Source organism: Eptesicus fuscus, chromosome 9 (assembly GCF_027574615.1).
Source record: "Eptesicus fuscus isolate TK198812 chromosome 9, DD_ASM_mEF_20220401, whole genome shotgun sequence".
Classification (NCBI taxonomy): Eukaryota; Metazoa; Chordata; class Mammalia; order Chiroptera; family Vespertilionidae; genus Eptesicus; species Eptesicus fuscus.
In genome coordinates this window covers 13,756,111-13,781,875 of record NC_072481.1, presented here as the reverse complement: position 1 = coordinate 13,781,875, position 25,765 = coordinate 13,756,111, and the positions used below count along the sequence as shown (strand labels likewise).

The 25,765-nt window shown below is 49.7% G+C and overlaps 1 long non-coding RNA gene across 1 annotated transcript; it reads right to left on the bottom strand.

The window, feature by feature from the left end:
* Window positions 1–604: 604 nt before the first annotated feature.
* On the bottom strand, window positions 605–25,715 carry LOC129150363 (uncharacterized). The gene is made up of 3 exons (XR_008557096.1): window positions 25,660–25,715; window positions 22,340–22,400; window positions 605–632 (listed from the first exon to the last, which is right to left on the bottom strand). It is a non-coding gene; the product is annotated as an uncharacterized LOC129150363 (long non-coding RNA).
* Between the last annotated feature and the right edge of the window lie 50 nt (window positions 25,716–25,765).

The following is a 25,765-nucleotide window of genomic DNA, read 5'->3' as shown; positions in this document are numbered from 1 at the left end:
AAAACGTCTGCAGCTGAGGCACAGGCGGGCTTACGAGTTGCTGAGGAAGCTGTGGCCTCAAAGCCCCTCCTCTTCCCTGTTCCTTTCCTTCCAAAGACGGGGTGCGGTCCTGCGAGTGTGTTCCCAGAGCGAACACTTCTGTAAAAGCTGCAAAAACAAGACCTTCCAGCTGCAATTAGTTAAAACCACTTACTCCAACGCTTTCATACCAACACTTGTTTTTTAATTTTTTTTTATCCTTTTCTTAAAAATAGTCCCTGATGGGGGTCAGGACACACTACCCCAAAATACGACATCTTGGTATGTCAAATATTCTAAGCTGAAAGAATTTGAGAAATTGGCAAGAGCAGGAAGGTCATGCTGACCTCCTCCGCCCCTCGCCCTTTTTCTCTGAAACAGGTCCTAAACTTCCCACGTGAGCGGTGCCCTCCCTACCCCCGGGACGGAGCATCCTTACCTCTGAAGGAAAAGGGGTGCCAAGAAGAACCCTAACACTCTGACCCAGTTTACTGTAATCACCTCTTACACCTTACCATATGTTTACATGACCCCACAGCAGACATGTACTCAGGTTTCCGAGTCTTCATTCAGGTTCCTTTGGGTCTTCATTTCCTTATGAAGGCTCCTGTGTCCTGTAAAACATCCTAAATGAACATGTATGCTTTTCTCCTGTTAATCTGTCTCGGTTTCATTTTTTCCCCCAGCCTGGACTTTTTCCTTCCTTTTACCTGCCAAGTAACCTGTTTTAGGCCCCACAAAACCCAGATCTGACCCTGGAGTCAACAACCCTGGGTTCAAATCTTGGCTCTACCCCCTTCTGAATTATCTTAGCATTTTTCATCTCTTTGAGCCTCAGTTTCCTTAATTTGAAAAATAAATGAGTTTACTAATAGTGACCCCTCTTAAGATTCCTGTGAAAACAAGCTCCCTGCCCAGAACAACTGAACGCTCATTAAATGATAATCATGGTGGAGGTGGTGATGTTTATTCTTCCCACTGGTGGACATCGAACGTGGTGACCCCCGGCGTTAGGGAAAGGGCTACTAGCTTCCCAGAGGTGGGAGACCAAGATGGCGCTGCGGGGCTAACCCATTTGGCCAGAACCACCACCCAGGAAAGTGCCAGGTTTGAAAAGGATGCTGGGACATTGGGCTTGCAGCCTGGGCTCCACTGCAGAGAACTGCAGAGGACAGAGGACCCAGAGCTCCCTTCGTGGGTGTCCTGCTGGCAGGAGCCCCTCTTTTGGTGGGTCCCCTCAGTGTTCTATGGGCAGTTCCTTCACCAAAACCTGAAACGGGGTTAGAAGGAAGGTGGCTTCCAGCTGGTGGAGGCGGTCGGCCTGGCCGGGGACGCTGTGTGAACAGATGCAGCTGTAGGGGCTCCACAGGTGTCTAGTCTGTTTCTGAACCTGAACGGCAAACTCGGGATTTTTTTTTATATATATTTTATTGATTTTTTACAGAGAGGAAGAGAGAGGGATAGAGAGTTAGAAACATCGATGAGAGAGAAACATCGATCAGCTGCCTCTTGCACACCCCCTACAGGGGATGTGCCCGCAATCAAGGTACATGCCCTTGACCGGAATCGAACCTGGGTCCCTTGAGTCCGCAGGCCGACGCTCTATCCACTGAGCCAAACCGGTTTCGGCAGACTCAGGATTTTATTATATTCTTTTTTTTTTTTTAAGTCATTCTTTTTTGTTATTAATATATTTTATTGATTTCAGAGAGGAAGGTAGATGGAGAGAACGATAGAAACATCAATGATGAGAGAGAATCATTGATCAGCTGCACCCCACACTGGGGATCCAGCCTGCACCCCAGGCGTGTGCCCTGACCGGGAACCAAACCATGACCTCCTGGTTCATAGGCCGACGCTCAACCACTGAGCCGTGCCGGCCGGGCTTATTATGATTCTTTAAACAGTTAAGACACATCATATACACGTCCTTCGAGCATAGGGTACGTTTTGCAATGTTTGTTTAAACGTGAAAAACAAACACATGCAGCGTGGTTCTCCCTTGCCTGTGTCCCTGGCTCACCGTAATCTCCTGGGCCTCAGTTTCCCCTGAAGTGAAATGGGCCTCTCTCGGATCCTTCTGGTTTTAACAGTGTATGTAAGCTGTATGTTTTAACAGTGTATGAAACTCGAGAGTCTTCACCGATCCGGGAAGAGCATTAAGAACAGGAGTCTGACAGCCCGTCTGAATGCCTCCCCACTCAGCAGCAAAATGTATTTCTGTCTTGACATCTGAAATGGAAGCTTAATTGCTGCTGAGTGGCTGACAACCGTGGCTGTGTTTGGGAGGATGAGGAGACAGGTGGGTTCCCAGGGGGTGGGGGAATGTCAGCCTGGCCAGGGAGGCTGTGGGCCTGCGAACGGCAGCCCCGTCCTCCGTGGCCCCGCGGCAGGAAGTGACAGCGGAGTCTGGCCCGGGTGGCTCAGTGGTTGAGTGCCAGCCCAGGAGCCAAGAGGTCACGGTCCCATGGTTCCGTTCCTGGACAGGGCACATGCCCCGGTTGCTAGCTCGATCCTCGGTGTGGGGGGCATGCCGGAGGCAGCTAATCAACGATGCTCTTTCATCATTGATGTTTCTATCTCTCTCTCCCTCTCCCTGCCTCTCTGAAATCAATAAAAAAAATATATTTTTTAAAAAAGAAGTGACAGCAGAGACAAAATGTGCCATTTGTAGGTCACTTCCTGTGCCCTAGACACTGCACTAGTTGCTTTTGTGCATTATCCCAAGTAGCGCTTCTTTTTTTAAATATATTTTAATTGATTTTTTACAGAGAGGAAGGGAGAGGGATGGAGAGTTAGAAACATCGATGAGAGAGAGACATCGATCAGCTGCCTCCTGCACAGCCCCCTACTGGGGATGTGTCCGCAACCAAGGTACATGCCCTTGATCGGAATTGAACCTGGGACCCTTGAGTCCGCAGGCCGACGCTCTATCCACTGAGCCAAACCAGTTAGAGCCCAAGTAGGGCTTCTGACAACCCTGTAGTAATACTAGTGACGAACCTCATTTATCGAGAATTTAATGTGTGCCAGGCTCTATCCGAAGCATTTGATGCAAAATCTCCTTTTGTCCTCATGACACTAAGAAGGTAGGTGCTACTGTCATCCCTGGATTACAGATGAAAACAACGGAGACACTGGTGCCCAAGGGAAAGAGTTAATGAGGGCAGAGCTGGGATCGGAACCAAGCAGTCCGGCTCTTACGTTCTATACTCTCCTGTCTCCCAGGCTAGTTCTGAAGGAGGAACTGCTGTCAGGTGCATTTTATGGATGAAGAAACGGAGGCTCAGAGAGGTGAAGTGCCTTAATGCACAGCTGCATAGCGTGTAAGAGGCAGAGCCAGGCTTCAATCCCAGCTTGAGGTGTGTTCGAAGCCCATGCCGTTCACCATTGCCCCACACGGCCTCTGAAGTAAGTTTCCGAAGGGCCGCTGTGTGCCCAGTGGGTGCCAGTGCGGCTGGGGAGGCACAGAGTGGGAGAGAAGCTGCAGAAGTACCGTCTCTGCCCCGAGCTGTCATCCTTCAGTGTGACCTCAGGCGAGTCCTGCCCTGCTCTGGGCTCCTGAGGCCCAGCTGCACACGAGGGGTCGAGCGTTCTCTCGGCTCGGTCATGGCTGGACAGGTGGCGTGGGAGGAGGCCGTGAGGGCTGGCAGAGAGCAGGACAGGATGCTTTGTGGTCCAGCTGCTTCTGACTCCCAAGGAGGACGGGAGACGTCCCGTAGCTTACATCAGAGAGGCTTCTCATCCCAGCCTCCTCCCTTCCTCCCAGAGGTAATATTAATACTGATTATGATGTTAACAGTCGTGTCCTCAGGGTCTGGCACGCCGTGGCACTCGAGGAAACGTTGACTGGAACCAGGTGATTCCCAAGTGCTTTCCAGTTCTCCCCATTTCCCGATTTCTTGGCAGCGACCGTTTGGAGCAACAGTGAAATGGGCAGTGATTGGAGCACATTCAAGCTCCGAGTCCGGCCGGGAGCACGGCTGACCATTTCCTCTGGGATCCCAGTCCATCCCGGGACACCTGCGCCTCCCCTGCTTGTCTTTCCGTACCAGCCACCCCTCTGGATGCTCTCTGAGGAGCAGCGCTGACACCTGCCCGAGGCTGCCCAGCCTGGAAGAGGCCCTCTCCTCAGTGTCCTCTGGCGGCCACAGGGGTGAGTAACGCAGGAGGAGGCCTTGAGCCATAGCCCCGGCCACCCCTACACCCCACACACAGTATGCCCGCAGGCTGCAACTCTGGTTTTTGTTTGTTTGTTTGGGGCCTTGATGGACCATTCTTGGAACTTATCACATCAATAGATGGAGAACCAGAAACACACATGACTTGTATGGCTTAGATGACGATTTCTGTTATTTTATCTATTTGTATATACTCTGATGTCCCCACCCCCAAAATAGATATAAAGCACCGTGAGGTTGTTCAGTGTTTCTGCCCCCGGGACATACTCCTTCCTACCCCAGGCCCCTAGCCGGTGGCCCTTCCCAGCGACATGCCACCTCAGCCCAGCTGGGGGTTGACTGGTGAATGACCTTTCTCAGGGGTGTTTGAGTTTGAAAAGCTTGGGAAGCCCCAGCACCCAGCTTCTTCCAGCCACAGTTCCCTGCAGCCCAGTGTTCCGGGAGATGGGCCAGATGACCTTTCACACAGGCCATCCGTCCGTAAGGTGCCAGGGCCGGGGTACAGGAGAGAAAACGAGGATCCTGCCCTCGAGGCCTCACCAACAACTGGGGAGACAGGCCCCAAAGTACAGTAGGAGGCCAACGAGAGGCGTGCCATGTACTGAGCACTTCCTGCTATGTGCTTCATTAGACATCATCACATGGAACCCTCACGGGGCCCTGTAAGCCCCCCCCTTGTACAGATAAGCAAATTGAGGCTCGGGGGGGGGGGGGGGTGAAGCAGTCTGCAAGGCCCCACAGCTCTTCAGTGGCTGAGCCAGATCTGTCAGACTGACATCTGCCTGAGGAGTCAGGGAGGCTTTGCAGAGGAGGCAGCTTATAATTGAGGCTTGGGAGGTGAGGAGGAGCCGGGCAGGTGGGAGAGTTGAGGGGGAGGAGGGAGGACGACAGCATTTCAGCATTTCAGAAGGTGGGAGCCAACTGAAGCTCAGCAGAACTCCCACCTCCCATCCCCGTCACCCTCCCCTGGTACCGACCCTGCCCAGGGTCCTCTTCGCCCTGGAAGCCGGTGTCTTCTGAGCAGTGCTGCGCCTCTCTCTCTCTCTCTCTCTCTCTCTCTCTCTCTCTCTCTCTCTCTCTCTCGCTTCTCTGGCTGGAAGTGTTTCTGGGAGGCTGAGTGACAAGAGCACATGCTTTGGGACTGAACCCACCTGGGTTCAAATCCCAACTTTGTAACTTCCTTGCTGTGTGGGCAAGTCGCTTGCCCTCCCTGAGCCTCAGTTTCGCCATCTACAGTAGGGGGATAAGACCACCTCCTGAGTTTGTTCCGATGATGAACGGAGAGGATGCGGCCAGATCTCCTGGCAGTGAGCATGGCCCAGTAAATGCCAGCTGTTACTCCTATTAGGAGGTATGAATGCTTCAGTTCCAACTAGTTAATTTGGGGGCCGAAACATCTCCCATGGGAGCAGATGCCCTGTGGCTCTAAACACCATCGGCGGGCTAAAAGCTCTGCAGGAGGCGGCGAGCATACATTAAACCAGGCAATGCATGTATGCAAAGCGCTTTGTCCGAGGTCTAGCACAGAGCGGGCGGTGCTCCAGGAATGGGAGCTCTCCCTGATCTTTATAATGCAACACGCTTTCTTCTGCAGACATCAAATGGCTTTAGCACCCTGTAAATAACCAAGATTTGCAGAGGAATGTTTTTTGTTTTTTTCTTTCAGGAATTCATCTCATGCTCTCTATCAAGAGACCTTTATCTGGTATGAGCACTTTATCTCTATTTACAAACCTCATTAGGTTCTTGTCCTGTACTTTAAAGAAAAGTTACTTGTTGGCACTCTTGAATTTGTTGTAACTGGAAAAGGGATGTGATTGCTTTAGAGCCAAAGATCCAGTGTGAGGTTGCCACGGAAACAACTTAATGTAAATTTTATTTTCCAGTACGCCCAGCTGTTATTGGTCAGGAGGGGAGGGGGAAAGTTAGAAGCGATTTTCTCCAAAAAAGAAGAGAAAAACATTACTAGGGAAAGGCTGACAGATGAAATCATTTTTCTGCTCAGGGAAAAGGGTCATGCTTCTGATGAGGTAGAGAGGGCATGACTTAGAGCCTTCTTTTGTTTTTCCTTCTGTCTATGGATGGGGATTGGGGTGGGGGTGGGGGGGTTAGGAGTAAAGAAAGGAAAACAGCTAATTAGCACTCCCATCTAAAGGTATAGAGTCTTGCCCTAATTGGTTTGGCTCAGTGGATAGAGCATGGGCCTGCGGACTGAAAGGTCCCAGGTTCGATTCCAGTCAAGGGCATGTACCTTGGTTGTGGGCACATCCCCAGTAGGAGGTGTGCAGGAGGCAGCTGAATTGATGTTTCTAACTCTCTATCCCTCTCCCTTCCTCTCTGTAAAAAAAATCAATAAAACATATTTAAATGTATAGTCTTCATGACTGTGAGGACATCACTGGCCTGTAAGAAAATCCACGTGTAAGGACTTGTGTTGTTAAGGTGTTTTCATGCTCCACAGAGATGTTTAGATATGCATCCTAGGACTTAAAGATATGGAGAGTGAGTTAAAAATATTTTCTATTCTCTCCATAGCCCTAAGTCAAGGTTAAGCTCAGCAGTAATAAATAATAGTTAAGAATAGGTGATATCTGGCTACTTATATGAAACTAATTTTGCAATAATTGCATGTATTTTAATAGAATGTGTTATTATATAGAACATAACATTCCTCTAGTGTTCCATCGGTCTTTCTAAAAAAGCAAGGTTTCTCTGTTCACTAACACACCTCTGCTAAGCTTTTGAGTCAGCAGCTGAGTCACCAGCCAGTTGACAAATGTTTAAGTGTCTAATGTTTGCCGGGCCCTGTGCTAGGCCTGCGGGTACAGTCAGAGTTCCTTCCCTCATGGATTTTATAATCTAGGAAGGGAGGCAAACAGTCAGGGAAAATTAGATAATTGTATTATAGGTGTGGGAAGTACTAAAAAGGACAAGTCCAGCGAAATAAAAGGATGAGCTTGAAATCAAGTACTAGAATGTCACTTGCTCAGAACATGAGTCCCAGAACTCCAATTCACATGCTTCCTGAATTCAGCAACTTAAAAAACAATTTTTTTTTTTTAGTATCCATTATGTGAAAGGTATAAAACAGACACGATCCTTGCCCTCAACAAACTTGCACTCCAAGTAGGGAGACAGGTATGCATTAACGGCATATTGTAGTTCTGCTATTAGCTAACAGTCACTGAGCCCTCCTTACGGGCTAAGCACTGACATGTATTATCTCATTTAAAGCTCACAACAACCCCATCATGTCAGGACTATCATTATCCCCGTTTTTTTTTTCATGGGGAAACATGAGTCACGCGTTGGTGAAGTGACTTGGTCAAGGTTGCACATCTTGGAGTGGGGATTTGAACCCAGACAGTGAGGTTCCCGAACCAACTACCAGGCCACTGTTTGCTGCCAATCAGGCCATGTGAGCAGCTATTTGAGCCTGTTTTGGACAGAGGCACTTGGTCAGGAATTTGGAAATGGCATACTCTGGAAGTAGTGGGAACGGCCAGAATTCAGAACAGAAATCCCCAAGATCCAGAGTTGTAAAAAGAACCCTTTCCATTCCCCAGGGTTGGGGTTCATCTAGTCCCACCTCCTCCTTTTTCAGTTGAGCCACCTTTGGGGCCTGCTCTGAGGATGCTGAAGAGCTGGGAGTATTTAACAAGCCTAAAATGCTGGAGGCGAGCGGGCCTGTGGGACATCCAGCTCAGCTGGGCACGTGCCAGGCCTGTTTGCAGGGCTGCAAGAAGAGAGCAGCCACCAAGCACATGGGGCCCCTGGAAATGGTCCCAGAAAAGGAGACCCCAGGAAAAGGGCATGGAGCTGACAAGCCTGGGTTGGGACCTTGAGGCTCCTGCTTGCCAGTGACCCCTGAGTGGCCTCAGGCAGCCGCGGTACCACCCTGGGCCTCGGTTTCTTCTTCGGGCTATTCTCACTGCTCTACCATAGGATGTTTCCAAATTCCTGACCAATAGGGTGAGGACATAGAAGCAAGGGGTGTGACCTTGCTCGGTCACACGGCTAAGAAGGGAGGAGGCTGGATGCCAACCCAGGCTCTCCTCCCACCTATCAGGTCCTTCCCACGCTCACAGGCCCGGGCCCCTGCGTTGAGTCAGAGCCCCAGAGCAAGGAACCAGCTTGCTCTCTGATGGTTTCCCTAAAAAAAACCAGTCCCAGCACATACCACCTTCTCCCTGCCCCCTCCAGGCTACCCAGAGAGCTCCCTGAGGGCCAGACGAGGTACCATCCCATCACCCAGCCCAGCCCTCCACTGGGCCCTCAGCAGAATGGGCCTTCGATTGATGGATGCAACTATTTCCCTGCAAAATAATTAAAACCAGCTGGGCATTTGCAGCTTCGGCTGCTGGGGTGGCAAGTGCTGCCTCGGTTACTTCTGAGATAATGAATGGCTGCGCCTGTCTCATCTCGCTTGTGTGAAGAGCAGGAAAAGGGGGTCACTGCCTCTGCCCCCCGAGGTACGTGGAGGTTATTTTTATAAACTGGGCCTCAGAGCCTTTGCCGAGACGGCCCCTCCAGCAGCCTCAAGATGGCAGACCGTCTGCCTGGGTCTCACTGAACCGGCCAGACGTGTCCTCCCCCGAACAGACAACTCCAGACACGTTTTCCCTCACACGCAGGCCCACACGATCTCACACAACAGCACTGTGCACGGCCCCTGCCCAGCCACGCCCGTGAGGGCGCACCAGGGGCCACAGTACAGTCAGAGCCAGAGGCCAGCTGGCACCCACTGTGCCTGAGGCCAGAGACCCGATGTCACAGCGACCGTGTGCCAGGCTCCCCAGCAGCAGCATTTCCTCTCACAACATCTTCATGGACAGGGCCTTTACCACCCTCACCCCATTTGCCAGATGGGAACACCGAGGCTTAGAGAGGATGAGTCACCTGTCCCACAGATCGTTTATGGCAAAGTCTGTGGGACCCGGGAGCTCTTCACCAGTACATTAGTCCAGGAGAGCCAGCAGGCCCGTGGAAATCACGCCCGGCTAGCAATTCCACTGGGAGTAACCATGGAGATTCGGGCCAGGCCTTCACACTACATGTGAGAGCAGAGTGTCACAGGGATGTCCCTGGGGAACGAAGCCACCAGCTATCGCCTCCTCCAAAAATAACGAAAATGTGACTCTCAGGGGCCCACGCAGCTGTCTAGGGCCATACACCGGGCAGCCCTGGGCAGCTGGACGCGCCCCTGCGCTGCGGCCTCCTGGAGGGCAGAGGCTGGCACTGGGTCCCAGGGGTCTCTGCTCCTTACCCTGCTTATGCCTCCCCTGCTCTGTTTCCTGACAGGCGACCCTCAGATCCCATTAACATACCGGAGCGTCTGCACGTGTTGGGCAAAGGAGGTACTTGGGAGGCCCACCTGTTGGGTTAAACACCAAGAGGACAGCGATAGCAGTCTCCGTCCTGCCACCGTAGGCTCAGGGCGCCACGCGAAGTCATACGTGACACGGTCACATGGTCTGAGACACAAGAGCTTGCATGGAAATCGCCCAGACCAGAGTCCTCAGCTCAAAATGAATCACGCATGTGACAGAACACACAAAAACCCTGCAACAAGGGCAATTTATTATATTTTTAAATTAGAAAATATATGCATGGTCATTTGTAAAGAAAATGTTCCTTTTTTATGTGTAGATGAATACATGTGCATGTATGTCTCTATAGTGTTAGGGCTTTTATTTCTTCTGCTTTCTTTCTGTACAAAAAATATTAATTCTTTATTGTTCTGGAACATACTTTTTTCATTTTGTGGATACCTTTCCAATATATTTGGCTGTGTCTATTCTTTTAATAAATCTAAAGGGGTGTTTTTTTTTGGGGGGGAGGAAGTGGTTAGTTCTTTTTATTTTACTTTATTTTTTCCATCACCATTTATCCCCTCTATGCCTCAAGTTTTAATAAGTAATACATTCACATGGTTCAGAATTCCAAGAGTATTCAAAGATGAGCGTGCCTCCCACCCTTCTCCTCCAGGGCTGGCTCCCCAGAGCGATCGGCATTTCCATTGTTGTGCCTCCTTCTAGGGCTGTGGTGAGCAGGGCTCAGCAATGTGCACAGACATCGGCCCGCCCTCCTGTGCCTTGCTTTGCTTTCACTTGATACCACGTCGAAGGTCATTCACATCCATATGCAACGTTTTATTCTCTTTATCATTAATAATGTTCTACGCTGGGTGTGTAGACTACCTCCCCTTCTCCCACCGGTGGACCTCTATCGTGCTTCCCCAGGTCTGGCTTCTTGCTGTTCCAAAGAGCACGTCGGTGAGGCTCCTGTACACTCGTCTCTGTGTTCTCAAGCCTTTATTCCCATCCGACGGATCCCTAGAAGTGGAGTTGGTGGGTCAAAAGGCATGCCTGCTTTACCTTTTCATAAATAGTGCCAGATTATTTTCCTGCGGGTTGTAGCAATTTGTGGCTCACCAGCTCTTCCCCGCGTTTTAATTAGTGTAATGTTTGCCAACCTGCTGAGAGAAACAGATCATGTCCTGGTTCTAAATGTGTGCGTCCCTGGCTTAATGAAAGATGTGAAGTCGAACATCTTTTCAAAAGTGTTTTGGCCACTAGCGGTCTATTTCTATGAGTTTGTCTGCCGCCTTAGCCCACTTTCCTAGTGGATTCTTTGTCTTACTCTTATTTACTTCTTAGGACTGTTGTGTGTGTGTGTGTGTGTGTGTGTGTGTGTGTGTGTGTGTTGTGGTTTTTTTGTATTGTTTTAGGGGGAAATATTTCCCCCTAATCTATTATTTTGACTTTCTTTAGAGTGTCATGGGCCAGAGCGAGAAACATGTATTTTTTTGTGCAGCCCAATCTGTCAACATGATAATTATTTTAAGGAAGGGAAACTTATTTTTAGCTTAAAAGAGAAACATTTTTAATTTAGGGCGTGTAATTGCCACGAGAATGCTGATTTTGCTTGCTTGCCAGATGCTTTGCTATTCCAAGGAATGCAAAAGAGAAAATAACAGAAGTCAATCGATACATCGAACCTTTGAACGCTGCTTTGTTTCAAAGGACTCCCCAGGTGACGGTGACAATGATGACGATGATGATGACACTGAGGAGGTGGCGAGCAGGTGAGTTGTCACCTGAAGTTACTGGTGGTTGTTTCATTACACTTATGGGGAGGCCTATCTGAGGATTAAGCTGATAGAGTGAAAAATACAGCCTGGATTCAACTAAACCTGAAGCAGCGCTCTTTTGGGGCTTTATCAGTTATGTGAGCCAGTAAGTCCCCTCCACCTTTTATTGCTTAGCTCAAAAGTCTTGACTAACAATATACTCACTAAGTGTAAGTTGAATGAATAAATGCATTCTCAGTATTTGCTACACTCTGGCATCCAGTAGGTCTTAATCAATCTGTGTCTAATGAAGTCCTCCAAGTGAGAGACAAGAAACCGTGTCTGTTTGGAAACAGGGACAGGACTAAGATAAAACGTCTGAGATCTTTTTAAACAATTGGGGGCTCACATTTTCATGTCTTCAAGCCACCCATTGAAGCCACCAAGAACCAGAAAGGACCCGTGGCCAGTGTGGCTCAGTTGATTATCATCATCCCATGTACCAGAAGGTTGGCAGGTCGATTCTTGGTCAGGGCACATGAGCAGGTTTCGGGTTTGATTCCCGGTCCAGGTGGATGCAACCAATCGATGTTTCTTTTTTTCTCTCTCTCTCCCTCTCCCTTTCTCTCTCTCAAAAATTAATAAAAACAAAAACATATTTTTAAAAAAGAAGAAGAAGAAGAACCAGAAAGGACTGGTCTGCCCAGGTGGAACCGCCCTCTGTCAGTATCATGCATCTCCAGGTGGCCCTGTTCCCTTGCTCCCTTGAATGGGTCATCCAAACAAAAGGCTTTCCCCCTAAGTGTGCAGACGGAGTTGGAGTCCATCACACTCTGGGCCAAACATTTGGTCTTCAATGAAACAAGCCGCAGGTAGGTGACCAAAGCACTACTATGTCTGATTTCCAGTACAGCTCAATCTAGGGGCCATAGTTACAGTCTAGGCAGGGGGTGTTAACCTGGGTCCATGGACCCCCCAGAGTTCCATGGACAGAATTGAGGCAGGTTATGGACTTAGGGCAAAATTGCATCTGTTTTCATTATCTCCTATCTGAACGTTAGTATCACTTTAGTTACGAATGCAGGCAATAAACCAAACACTATTAGCAAATCCTGTGGCTTTGGCTCCAATAAAAGTCATAGATATTTTGGTATCATATTATGGTTATTGCTGATGTTTTAAAATATTGCTTATGATCATCACAACTTTGAAATTAGTCCAGATACCAAAACTTGTGATTTGATGTGTAATAATAAAGAAACACTATTTTTATAATATTACTAGGGGCCCAGTGCACGAAATTCATGCACAGGTAGGGTCCCTAGGCCTGGCCAGTGATCAGGGCTGATCTGCGGGGTGACCGGCGGATCAATCAGGGGAGCCCCCCCTGGCACCAACCTTGGCTGGCCTGGGGCCTGTGGGCTGGGGGCAGCTCCTGCATTGAGCATCTACCCCCATGGTTGATTGGCATATTAGGCTTTTATTATAAGGATGGATTAAAAATATTTTTTTGACAACTGTATTTCATTATAATTCATTTCCTTTATAATCCTCTGTAGTTTATGCATTTATTTTAAAATATCTTATTGATTTTTGGAGAAAGAGAAAGTGAGAGGGAGAAATAGAAACATCGATGAGAGAGAAACATCAATTGGCTGCCTCCTGCACACCCCACAACCCAGGCATGTGCTCTGATGGGGAATTGAACCGGTGATTTCTTTTTTTTTTTTATATTTTATTGATTTTTTACAGAGAGGAAGGGAGAGGGATAGAGAGCTAAAAACATCGATGAGAGAGAAACATCAATCAGCTGCCTCCTGCACACTCCCTACTAGGGATGTGCCCGCAACCAAGGTACATGCCCTTGACCGGAATCGAACCCAGGACCCTTCAGTCCGCAGGCTGATGCTCTATCCACTGAGCCAAACCGGTCATGGCTGAACCGGTGATTTCTTGATGCATGGGTGGACACTCAACCACTGAGTCAAACCCACCAGGCATATTTCATGCATTTAAAAACATGTTCTGCCCAGCTGGTGTGGCTCAGTTGATGAGCATCGACCTATGAACTAAGAGGTCACGGTTGGGACATATGCCTAAGTTGCAGGCTCGGTCCCCAATGTGGCGCATGTGGGAGGTGGCCATTCGGTGATTCTCTCTCATCATTGATGTTTCTGTCTCTCTGTCCTTCTCCCTTTCTCTCTGAAATCTATCTATATAATAAGAGCCTAAGCAACTGTTACGGTGGAACAACCAGAACGACCGGTCGCTATGATGCGCATGACCCCCAGGGGACAGATGCTCAACACAGGAGCTGCCCCCTGGTGGTCAGTGCGCTCCCACAGGGGAAACACCACTCAGCCATAAGCCCGGCTGGCAAGCGCAGCGGTGGTGGCGGGATCCTCTCCTGCCTCCACTGCAGGCGGGCAGTAAGGAGTGAGGGGTCCTGTGAGAGCCCTGGACTGCAAGAGGCTGACATCCCCCGAGGGGTCCTGGACTGCGAGAGGGTGCAGGCCAGGCTGAGGGACTCCCCCTCCCCCCAGTGCATGGATTTCGTGCACTGGGCCACTAATATATATATATATATAAAAGCTGGACATAGCCCAACACATGCCCAAGGCTTCCTCTTTGCCAGAGAACCACCTTCATCCTCAGCCCACCGCATAACGGGCCCAGTCACGCTGTTCTGAGTGATGAGCAGGTGTTTGGGGATTTCTCCCTGACTCAGCTTTTCTTCTCAGGATAAGCTCTGGAGGCAGCCTGGTGCTGTCACTGTGCATAAAGTACTAGATGGTCAGAGCCAGAGCATCCTCTAGACCAGTGGTCGGCAAACTGCGGCTCACGAGCCACATGCGGCTCGCGAGCCGCGGTTTGCCGCTCTGTTGACTAATGAGTTTGCCGACCACTGCTCTAGACCTTATGCTACAAATGGAGAAACTGAGTCCCACAGGTTGTGCGGATTTCCTTCAGGGACACGGATTAGTTGCTGTCCTTTCTGGAATGTGTTTCATCTCTTCTCTGCATCCTTCCTACCTGAGAAGGAGAATGAGGGGTCCACCCTAGGCGTTTCAGGGCAAATGACAGTGAGAAGTAATATAAGAGCCAACTCTCGAGCACTTAATCCTGCCTGGCCTCATGTGAAGAGCTATATACACATCACCTCACTCCTCCCCACTGCCATCTAAGGAGGTACTACTACTCCCCTCCTACAGAAGAGAAAGCCTCAGTCAGGGCCACAGACCTCGTCCAAGGTCACATGGCTAATAAGTGGCAAGGCCAGGGTTTGAATCCAGACCAGCCTGCGTGCTCATTCCACGATGCCATCCCAGAGCCCCTTCTGCTTCTCACGTTTTTCAAGGTCCAATGACGCTGTGACTTGACAGTCTTGCTCTTGCATGGGGTCAGCATTGCCCCAGTTGGAGACCCCCACTCCCGCAGCCTCTCCCTAGTACCTCACTGTGGCCTCCCCCGCCCCCCCTGCCTCACTGCCCATTGTCAAGAGTTGATGCCTGCCGAAACCGGTTTGGCGCAGTGGATAGAGCATCGGCCTGCGGACTGAAAGGTCCCAGGTTCGATTCTGGTCAAGGGCATGTACATTGGTTGCGGGCACATCCCTGGTAGGGGGTGTGCAGGAGGCAGCTGGTCGATGTTTCTCTCTCATCGATGTTTCTGGCTCTCTATTCCTCTCCCTTCCTCTCTGTAAAAAATCAATAAAATATATTTAAAAAAAAAAAAAAAAGAGTTGATGCCTGCTGCTGCTCCACCTGGAACCCAGGTCCAAGAGTCACCCTGGCGCACCACTCTCGCTCTTTCTCTAGATTACAGGGCTGCGTGGACCTGCTAATTGTGTTTGTATTTGGCCTGATTTATATTTGTGCTTAGCATGCATCCACACCCCCCGCCATGAGAGCAGATGGGCACTTGTGTCTTCCAAAGACACATAATTAAGGCAATTTAGCATCTTCCTCAAAGGATGCTCTTCCTCCTCCTCCACGAGGGAGGAAATGTCTTTGGAGCTCTTCAGAATGTTTGAGATTTAATTCTACTTTGCTCACAGCTGGTCCAATCTGAGGGGCGGGGGTTGCTGAGGAAGAAAAGGGGAAACATTTTTTTTCCTAGGGCCTGGGGCAGGAGGGGAGGAGGCACGGGGCATGGGTGGGGGGGGGGAACTTTGTGCTTTGCGACTTTGCGAAGGTCTCTTTCCCTTCCAGAGCCTTCAGTGACTACATTTGCTTTGATAAAAGTATCAAAATAAAACAGCAGCCCTAGCCAGTTTGGCTAAGTGGATAGAGCATTGGCCTATGGACTGAAGGGTCCCGGGTTCAATTCCAATCAGGGGCACATGCCCGGGTTGCGGGCTCAACCCCCAGTGGGAGGCGTGCAGGAGGCAGCTGATCAATGATTCTCTCTCATCATCGATGTTTCTTTCTCTCTCTCCCTCTCCCTTCCTCTCTCTGCAATCAATAAAAATATCCTATATAATAAAAGCCTAATATGCAAATCGACCGAATGGTGGAACGACCGGTCGCTATGATGTGCACTGACCACCAAGGGGGCAGATGTTCAACACAGGAGCTGCCCCCAGCCACAGGCCTCGACCGGCGGTGGCGGTGGGGGTGGGGGCGAGGCTGGCAAGCGGGTGGCACCAGGCCAGCCAAGGTGGGTGTTAGTGGGGGCCACCTGATTGCCCCGCCAGTCACCCCACAGATTGGCCCTGATCACCGGCCAGGCCTAGGGACCCTATCCATACACGAATTTCGTGCACCAGGCCTCTAGTATTTTAAATAAATAAATAAAACAACTCAGCAATAGTTTCGAGGAGCCTCACAGATTCAGAATCCCTGGAGATGCTTAGCAAATTTCACAGTGGATCCTGACTCAAGCCAGGTTGGTAAACCTTTGGTTTCGAAGTATTCTTTGAAAATGTATTTATTTATTTAGTGTTTATAGAATTTTAGAGCCAGAAGTTACCGTAGTAACTCCTCTTATAGAGCATAAAGTTTGCTGATGTAAAGTAAGCTTGCTCAAAAACTTTATACCTCATTTTTTCTCTTTCTTTATATATAATCACATAACTATGTGCTTGTAAAAAATGCCAACAATATCTTATATGTAAGAGAGTAAGAGGTGAAAGTGCCTTGCTCTTGCCCCATCCTCTCTCCCTCCCCCACAGCTGACCACTGTTAGAAGCTGGGTATAATTCTTTCCAGGTGTCTAGCATTTATGTGCATTTTATAGCTGTATACTAGTATATGCACAGATGTAGCTTTGGGTACATGACTGGGATCACATCTGGTTCTGTAACTTGCTTTTTTTTCACCCAGAGAGCTTATCATATCAATACAGAGAGATCTACTAGGGTTTTTTAAAAAAATGGCTTTATGATAGCTCATACTGTAGATATAATATCATTTATTTCACCAAAAAGAATGCAAAAATGCATCTAGGCCATCTTCACTTTTTTTCTACTATGATATACATACATCTGTGTGCATGTGGAAGGGTATTTCTGTAAGACGATACTTAGCAGTGGAATTGTCAGGAACATGCTTACTTAAACTTCTGATAGTTGCTGCCAAGCTGTTCTCCAAAATAGACTGTCCCAATATGGACTGCTCCCGGTAGTGAATGGAGGTCCTACTTCCCCACACCCTAGTCCATGCTGGGTATTATCAACCTTTTTAATTTACTTTTTAAACTTTATTTATTGATTTGAGAGAGAGAGGGAGGGAGAGACAGACAAACAGACAGACATTGGTGTGGTCTTCCACTTATTTATGCACTCGTTGGTTTGATTTTTGTATATGCCCTGACTGGGATTGAACCCAAAACCTTGATGTACAGGGATGACACTCTAACCAACTGAGCTACAAGGCTAGAACTATTACCAACCTTTTAAAATGTCTCCCGTCTGCTGGGTGAAATCAGCTCTAATTTTTCAAAATTGTCTTTCAAATGAATGTTTATTTCTCCATGGAATTTGGAGGTTCTTTATGTTTGAGACTTTAAAAGGAAGCTTAGGAATCTCAAATGTGACTGTCAATTGATTCTCCAAAGCAGAAACTTCCCTGGAATGTCAGCAACTGTCAAACTGTCTTGTCTTTGGAGAGATGAGAGCTGCTCTTTCCATAGTACCTGAAGGTTAAATTTGGAAGTGGCATTCGGCATTCATGTGTTAGGATCATTTTTTTCCAAGCCACTTTTTAGGATTAAACCCTGCCTTTCAGCTTAGTTGGGTCCCAGTGAGAGTGGTGTGATGGACTACAAAGTCATAAAGCTGGTAGAATCTGCCCTATTTCTCTCTGCTCCATTCAACATTGAGAAAGAACCCACTACTTACCAGATTTCTCTCTGTAGCTAATGGTTCTCAACCCTTTTAATGCCGCAACCCTTTAACACAGTTCCTCATGTTAGGTTCTACAGCAGCGGCTCTCAACCTGTGGGTCGCCTAGAACCGCTAGCAGGGTCGCCTAAGACCCTCGGAAAACACAGATATTTACATTACGATTCATAACAGTAGCAAAATTGCAGTTATGAAGTAGCAACGAAAATAATTTTATGGTTGGGGGTCACCATAACATGAGGAACTGTATGAAAGGGTCGCGGCATTAGGAAGGTTGAGAACCACTGAGCTAGAGTAACATATAGTGGCAGCACCCTGGGGAACAATGGGCTCATGAGTTTTAGGGAGACCAGGTGGGGAAAAGGCAGGAAGCGACTCTGTGGAGCCATCCCGGGGCCGGGAACACTGCTGGCTCCTCTTCTCTCGTCTCTTTTCATCTTGGTTCTGGGGTAGCAGTCGCTCACTTCCTCTTTGCACTTTTCATAATGCAAATTCCCCTGTGAATCGCGATCTCGTTGCTCCCCTCCATCCTGTGAGAGTAGCTGGTCCGAGCCCTATTTTATAGTTGGACGAATAGTCTCGGGCTGAGAGGCATGGACCCCAGAGAGAACATGGAATCCTAGTTCTCTCAAGTTGACTAGCTGTGAGACCCTGGGCAAGTTACTGCCCCCTCTGTGCCGTCTCCGCATCTGTAAAATGGGGAGAAGGAAGACCTCAAGGGCTGGTTGGGAGCTCTTTATGGAAAGTGCTCCTCGAGGCGGGGCCTGGCACCCAGGAAGCTGTTAGCAGGGCCTCTTGCTTTCTCCCAACTCTTCGCAGGGAGACCTGGGAGTTGTTTTCATTCTCTGAGCCTCAGAATGCTCATCCATAAAATGGGGATGACAACCCCTCCTCGAAGGCTCTTGTGAAGATTAAGTATGTAAGTGCTGTGCCCGGCGCCTTGTCACCCACTGGCCTCATCTGTTTCTCAGGCCTCAGCCTTTCTCACTGTCTGCCGGGCTCAGAGGCGCGCTGTCCTGGAACGCTCTGCTCCCAGCCACGAGGATGGAATCAGAAGGCTGCAGAGGGCGCAGGTTAACTGAGGATACTCTGTCTGAGGCTGGCATCGGTCCTATGAGAACAGTGGGTTTCTCAGAAATAGTCCTAATTTTTCTTCCCCCCATCTTCCCCACAGCCACTATCTGGAGCCAGACCCTATACTTCTTCTTTTTAAAAAAAAAATATTTTTTTTTATTGATTTCAGAGAGGAAAGGAGAGGGAGAGATAGAAACATCAATGATGAGAATCATTGATCGGCTGCCTCCTGCACACCCCACACTGGGAATCCAGCCTGCAACCCAGGCATGTGCCCTGACTGGGAATTGAACCAGGGACCTCCTGGTTCATAGCTTGATGCTCAACCTCTGAGCCACACTGGCTGGGCAGGCCCTACACTTCTTGCAACAGCCTCCTGCCTGGTCTTCCCCATGGCAAACCCTCATCTTCATCCATCCTACACCCTAGTTCTGGAGTTCTTTCCACTCCACATATGGAAGGTGGAATAAACCTTTCAATTCAACTATTGTCTGTTCAAGTACCTGATTTTTATTAAGCACTTACTCGGCACCCAACACTGTGCTAAATACTTTACAGGCATCATTTCATGTGCTCGTTGCGGTACAGGTAGATACTTTTATTATGCCCATTATACAGATGAGCAGGGAACTAGCTTATCCAAGGTCACACAGCCGGTAAGTAGAGGAGTGAGATGTAAACACTAACATCCTCACCACAACCCTGCAAGGTTTTATATTATTTTACTCACTCAAGAACTACCTACTGTGTATACAGCATGTGCAGGCATAAATCTAGGTCTGGGCACAGGGTGGCAAACAGAATAGACAATAGTGGAGGAAATGGATGGTAAACGGAATCCTATATAATAAAAGCGTAGTATGCAAATTGTCCCCTCAACCGGAGTTCTTCTGGGAGTTCGACCAGGGGGTGGGCCAGCTGGGGGGGAGGGGGATCCGGCCGGTGGCTCTGGCAGGCAGCTGGGGGAGGGGAGGGAGTACTCGGCCAGCAGCCTGCAGCCACTAGGGACCCTACCAGTGCACACATTTCGTGCACTGGGCCTCTAGTAAGAATATAACATCAGTAAAATGCTAAGAAAAACATACCACAGCAGGAGATTCCTGAGACTTCCAGGAGCTGAGGTGTGAGTTAGAGGCTTCCTCCTGGCCACTTGGGGGCAGAAACATCAAAGTCCTCCTCAAATGGCTTTGTCATGAGTTAAACCAAGAGAGGAGGACATCAGCTCCTCCAGGGCATGCACCTCTACTCACAAAACATTTCAGGCTTTTTGGCTGAAATGACTGGTTAGACTAAGTTGAATATTGTCTTTAAAAAAAAAAAAGAACAGAACTGATGATTGGATTTTGTTAAGATGACTAAGCTGGCCCATTCCCCAGTCCATGTCAGTCCTGCGGCAAGTGGGAAGTCAAGGAAAATGTGTCCTCTTGGCAAATGACTGGCCCTCCAGCCCAGCCCCCAGAAGTCTCAGAGAGCAGAGAAGTAGGAAGCCATGTCAAATCACAAACAAGCCCTCCTCTCCTTCTCTCCATGACAAATCCTGGGAATCTGGTGGTGATGTGAGGGGTGGGGAGGGGGTGTTTCAAATTTCACAAACATTTAATGATTGGCCAGGCCCAGTGGTAGGTATTTCCATATCGTGTTTCATTACGTTCTCATTACTAACCCAATGAAGTAGGCACTAACATCCCCATTTTCCAGATGAGGAAACTGTGGCTCAGAGAAATGCCATCCAGCCCAAGTGAGCAGCAGGCCTGTCTAATTCTCAAGCCCATGCTCTGTTCTCTCACACACATTACCTCCCTTCTGTTTTCCAGCTCCTGCAAGAAAGATGTTATTATCCTTATTGTATAGGTGGATCATGTGACTGCATTGGTGGAGTTGTCCCATTTTACAGATGATGCTACTGAGGCTGAGGGCGGCGCAGGATTGGAATTTGAACTCAGACGCACTGACTTGCCTCTACACCCCAGCAGCCCCGGGGAGGACAGTTGGAGTGGTATGAGCGGGAACAACTGGGAATATCAAACTCTGCCTGTCGCTTCAGCTGGTTTCCACTTCTTCACATTTGCACCGCAGAATCTAAAACTTTTCCTGCAGGAAAAGATGCTTGTCTTGGGGTCAGACCAAATGTCCTCTGTGAGCTGAACTTCTCTGCTGTAGCTTAAGCCCGTCCCAGGCTGATCGAGTCAAGAGAGGCCCCTTCCTCCTTCCCTGGGGGGCACCAGCCTCTGCCTAGCTGTTCCCTCGGATTTCTAGTCCCTGGGCGAAGCAATGGAGCTCTTAATTAAATTCTCTTGTTAGAAGTCAAGCTTGAGGAAAACAAACAGAAAAACCTCTCCTGTGGGACCGGTTTCTTTCCAGCTCGCTGGGAGGCTTGATGCTGGAGATAGTATCCCTGGCCGACCTCGGACATCCATCCCTCCCTGCTCCGGGGAATTTCCTGTCGGCGCCTTCCTTGGCTCAGGCCCACCCTGCTGGAGCAGAGGAAATTGTGATGGGAGGTGTGGGGATGTTATCAGAAGTTTCAGGGTGTGGTGTCTTGGTTAGGAGTGAGTCTCTGCTCCGGTGCAGGGGGTTTCGGGGAAGGGAGAAGGGGAGGCTTCAAAGACTGGGAGTGGGGGTGGCAGGAGGCACTGAGACCATGGTGGGTACTTGTTCCCAAGGACACAGACACCTGATCACACCTAAGTGACTCCCATTCTCCCCTGGCCACACTCTAATGGACACAAGGAACCATGAGGAGCTGGAAAGAGCACTGGACTTCGAGTCAGGAAGCCCAGGGTCTAGTTCAGATCTGTTGCTAACTCACTGTGTTCATCGTAAACGGAGCAAACTGTTGTGGGATTACATGTTAAGTGTTATGCTAAGCTCCATGCATAGATGATCTTATTTAATTCTCACAAATCCATCCTTTAAAAAAATTAAAATATATATATATATCATTGATTTCAGAGAAGAAGGGAGAGGGAGAGAGAGATAGAAACATCAATGATGAGAGGGAATCATTGATTGGCTCCCTCCTGCAGCCCCCTACAGGGGATCGAGCCCGAAATCGGGGCATGTGCCCTTGACCAGAATTGAACCCGGACCCTTCAGTCTGCAGGCCGATGCTCTATCCACGGAACCAAACCATCCTTTTTTTTTTTTTTTCAAAGAAACTGAGGCTCAGAGAGGTTAATTGACCAACCCAAAGTCACACAGCTGGTAAGTGATGTAAAGCTGAGATTCAAACCAAGTAGTCTGGATCCAGAGCACAAGCCCCTAACCATGGTCTCCAGTTAGTTCCACCTTCTAGGTTTCCGTTTCCCCATCTGTAAACTAACAGGATGGGTATGCCTGAACTCCAAAGAGCCTTCCAGGTCTGACATCTGTGCTCTGTGCAGCATTCACGGTCCTGCCAGGCCCTGGGCTGGGCACACAACGCTGAGTAAGATCACCTCTGTCCTCGGGTGACAAACTCTTGGAGAGAAGAAGTCACATCTTAATTACCCTGGCTAGCCTCGCACCACTCACCGCAGGCATGTGCCAAGAGAAGGTGCTCAGTGTGGTTGTTGACTAAATGTGTGGTTCGTGGGGAGAAGCACGGGCTTGGGAGTTAGACATAACCGAGGTCCCATCCTGTTCTGACCCTTGCAAGGGAAAGTCACTTACTTTCTGTGTCTGTTTCTTTCTTCATCGAGTGGCAGTACACGAGAGTGCTTCCCTCCCGGGGCTGCAGAGAGGATAATGCACGGTAAGCACTTAGCATCGTGCTTGGCACATTAAAAACTGCTCAATAAATCTTAGTTCCTTTCCTTGACGGATTCTCCAACCTTCTCTTACCCTTGTCACTGGCTGGTAGGGGACATGCTGAACCCCTCTTTGTTGTCTCCCCCCGGTTGAAGCTGGCAACTAATTTCTACTGCCGGCGGCAGACAGCAAGCCTGCTCTGCCAGGTCCTGCGTGCTGAAGGAAGAAAACAGGTTCCCTGGAAAGCCCTCCCCTGGATCCTGATTCCCATGCAGTCCCTGCTCCTCTGAGGTGCAGATGTCCCCTCTGTCTAGACAGCTCTCCCCAGAAGAAATTGCCAACCACAGACTGTCTGATGACAAAGCGTGCCCCAGACACCAGTCCTCTTACACGCAATTCATTCAACCCTGTTCAGAAAGGAACAAGCCGGGCTCCCACCTCCTAACAGAGGGGAGTCTAGGGGAGCAGGAGTGGCTGGGTGGCTTCTTTTTCATTCATTTATCCACCCATCTATCCATCCATCCATCCACCCACCTTTGGTTGAATGTCTTCCATGTGGTAGGCATGGGGCATACCTAGATGAATAATACCCCCTTCCCTTCCCAAACTCATAATATTGGGGGAGATGGACACAAAATAAATATGAAAGGTGTGGCCATTATACTGTCAGGGAACACTCAGGGAGGGCTCACTGCGTGCCAGGCACAGTGCTATGTACTTTAGATGCACGATTTCATCACCCCATGAAGTAAGTACTATTATTGTTATCATTTTCCCATGAGCCAACTCTTGGAATTTAGATAACTTGTCCAGGATTTGAATCCTGATTTTTCAGCACAGCTACTGAAAAATCAGGATTCAGATTCAGTCTGATTCTTGCATCAGCACCTGCCATCAGACCTCTAAGGAGGGAACCACCACCTCCATTCAGGAGGAGGGGGAGGGGCCCCACAGAGCAGGGGGTTTCAGAGCTGGGCCTTGAGGGATGAGTCATGGGAGACCAAGGAGGTATCAAAGATTCTGGAAATGAGTGGGACTCTAACCAATGGAAATGAGGGCCAGAACTTCCTGAATGGAAGAAAAAGCATGAGCCAGGTTTGAGAAGTCAGGGCATATAGCGTGGGAACACACTGGGAAGAGCCTGGAATGCCGGGATAAGGGACTTGGGACCTCTGCAGGAGGGCGTGAGGAGGGACTGGAGACGTCTGGGCAAAGGATCCACGTGCTTTAGGAAGTCTGCTCCAGTGACGCATGGAGAATGGTCTGGAAGGGGCAGTAAGCTGATCTGGGACTTGCCCCAAGGTTTTTGGATTGTGGTAGCAGGGATGGAGATTGTGACGGAACTGTTGATGATGCCCACATGGATGTCAGAGTTCAGGGTACCACAGAGGGCAAACTTGCCCTGTCCAATCATGCCACTCCCTTCCTCGAAGCCCTTCCCTGGCTCCTATGGCTCCCAGGATAAAGCCCCAGGTCCTTCACCTGGCATTCAGGGCTTCATGAGCTGACCCCTTCATGCCCCCAGCCTCATCTCGACCGCTTTCCCCTACTCTAGCGATATCTACAGACCAAATTCTCTGTAGCCTCTGTGCCTTTGCACATGCTGTTCCTTCTACCAGGGAACTTCTCTGCTCCCCTTCCCTCTTGTTTGCTCAGATGCCTCCCACCCCCTTCAAGGCTCAGTGCAGGGGTTGCCCTTGCCCACCTCCTAGGGTGGCTGCTTTGCTCTGAGCCCCTTAAGCCCCTGCTACCTCTTAACTGCATGTGGGCTTTTTCTCCTGGGCTGTGAGCTTCCTGAGAGTGGGATCTGTGCTTAACACATCCGCTGGCCCCGCCTTTTGCTTAAACCAGCTTTCCAGTGGCATTCACCATCTTGACCTGCTCTTGTTGCTCAATGATGGAAGTTTGGCTAGCGTGTGCTGAGACGCTGCGCACCTCTCCGATCCCTTCTGTGTCTCACCCCCGGTCAGGGCAGCTTCTGGAGCTGTCAGGTCTTTTCCGTGGGGACAGAGACCTGGTGTGTCTATATGTACTCTGCCATGTGGATTTCCCTACTGCAGGGGCTCCGGCTGGGACCCTGGCGGCAGCTGCAAATGCTTGCGCTGCATGGCTAGGACCCCTTCCTCCTCTAGGACTGTTCACCTTGGGGTGTCGGCAGCAGTGCCTGTTTGGGGAAATGCCTCCATTTGGCATTTCCTATTTCCTATTTGGGAAGAGAGCCCAGGGCCTGAGTAGAGTGAAGAAGGCCGAGAGGGGTGAGGCTGCACATAACTCTTGTCTATTTGCCAGTGATTGATCTGCCTGGGGTTTGCACTGAGACTAAAAGAACCTTTGCATTATTAATGACCATTGATCCCAGCCTCCCAAAAAAGAAAGATTGAGAGAGATGAAGGCTCCAGGCCGATCATCAACTGGTAAAGCCAGAGGGTGAGGTGTGGAGAAAGGAGGGGAGGGCCAGTGGGTAGGGGATTGGTAGAGCGGGACACTAAGAAGAATGGCAGGAGGGGCTGCCGAGTGTTTGGTGCCAGGTGTTCAACAGCTGTGTGGGCTGCAAGTAAACCAGCGGCAGTGGGTGCTGCTGGCCTCTGCTACACCCCAACTAACGAGATTTCACAAGAACTATTGCCAGGGACAGAGGGGCACTTCACAATGATCAAGGGGTCAACTCATCAAGGGCTCATAATGGCAAGTGCACTTAACAACAAAGCTTCGAGATACATGGAGTCCAAATTGGCAGAGAGCCTGTAAGGAGAGAGGCCAGCGCCCCGGGAGCCACATGAAACCCGGACACCAGCCGTGCCCAGCGTGGGGCCTCTTCAGTGGGCATTTCTCATTGTTCCCCTTGGTGCTCTCGTCTCTCAACCCTGGTTCCCTGGAAGCAGGTAGACTCATCCCAGCATCCCCATACCTGCTGGAACCTGGGGGGCTGCCTCCCCTTCCTTGGAATCTGCTGTTGGAATGAGGGAAGGAGCTGCCTCTCTGACCTCAGCTCCTGCCACTCACGCGGCCCCAGAACCCGCTGGTCACTGTCCCCTCAGGGTCTCTGCGCGCTGCCCCTCGCTGGAAGCTGCTCCCCTCCATTTCTGCAGGGCCCCTCCCTCCCTCACCTCCTGTCTTGGCTCAGATGCCACTTTCTCAGTGAGACCTCCCTGTTCAGTGCCTCCCCTCACTCTCTATCTCCTCCCCCTGCTTTATTTCTTCCAAACCCCTCACCCCTATAAACGTTCCCAAGTTTTACTTACCACGTTCATTAAGCTCCATTGGATCCACTTCTGTTTCGTTCTCGGCTACGTTCCCAGCGCCTAGAGCGTGCCTGGTGCGCAGTGGGCTGGTAAATACCTGTTAACG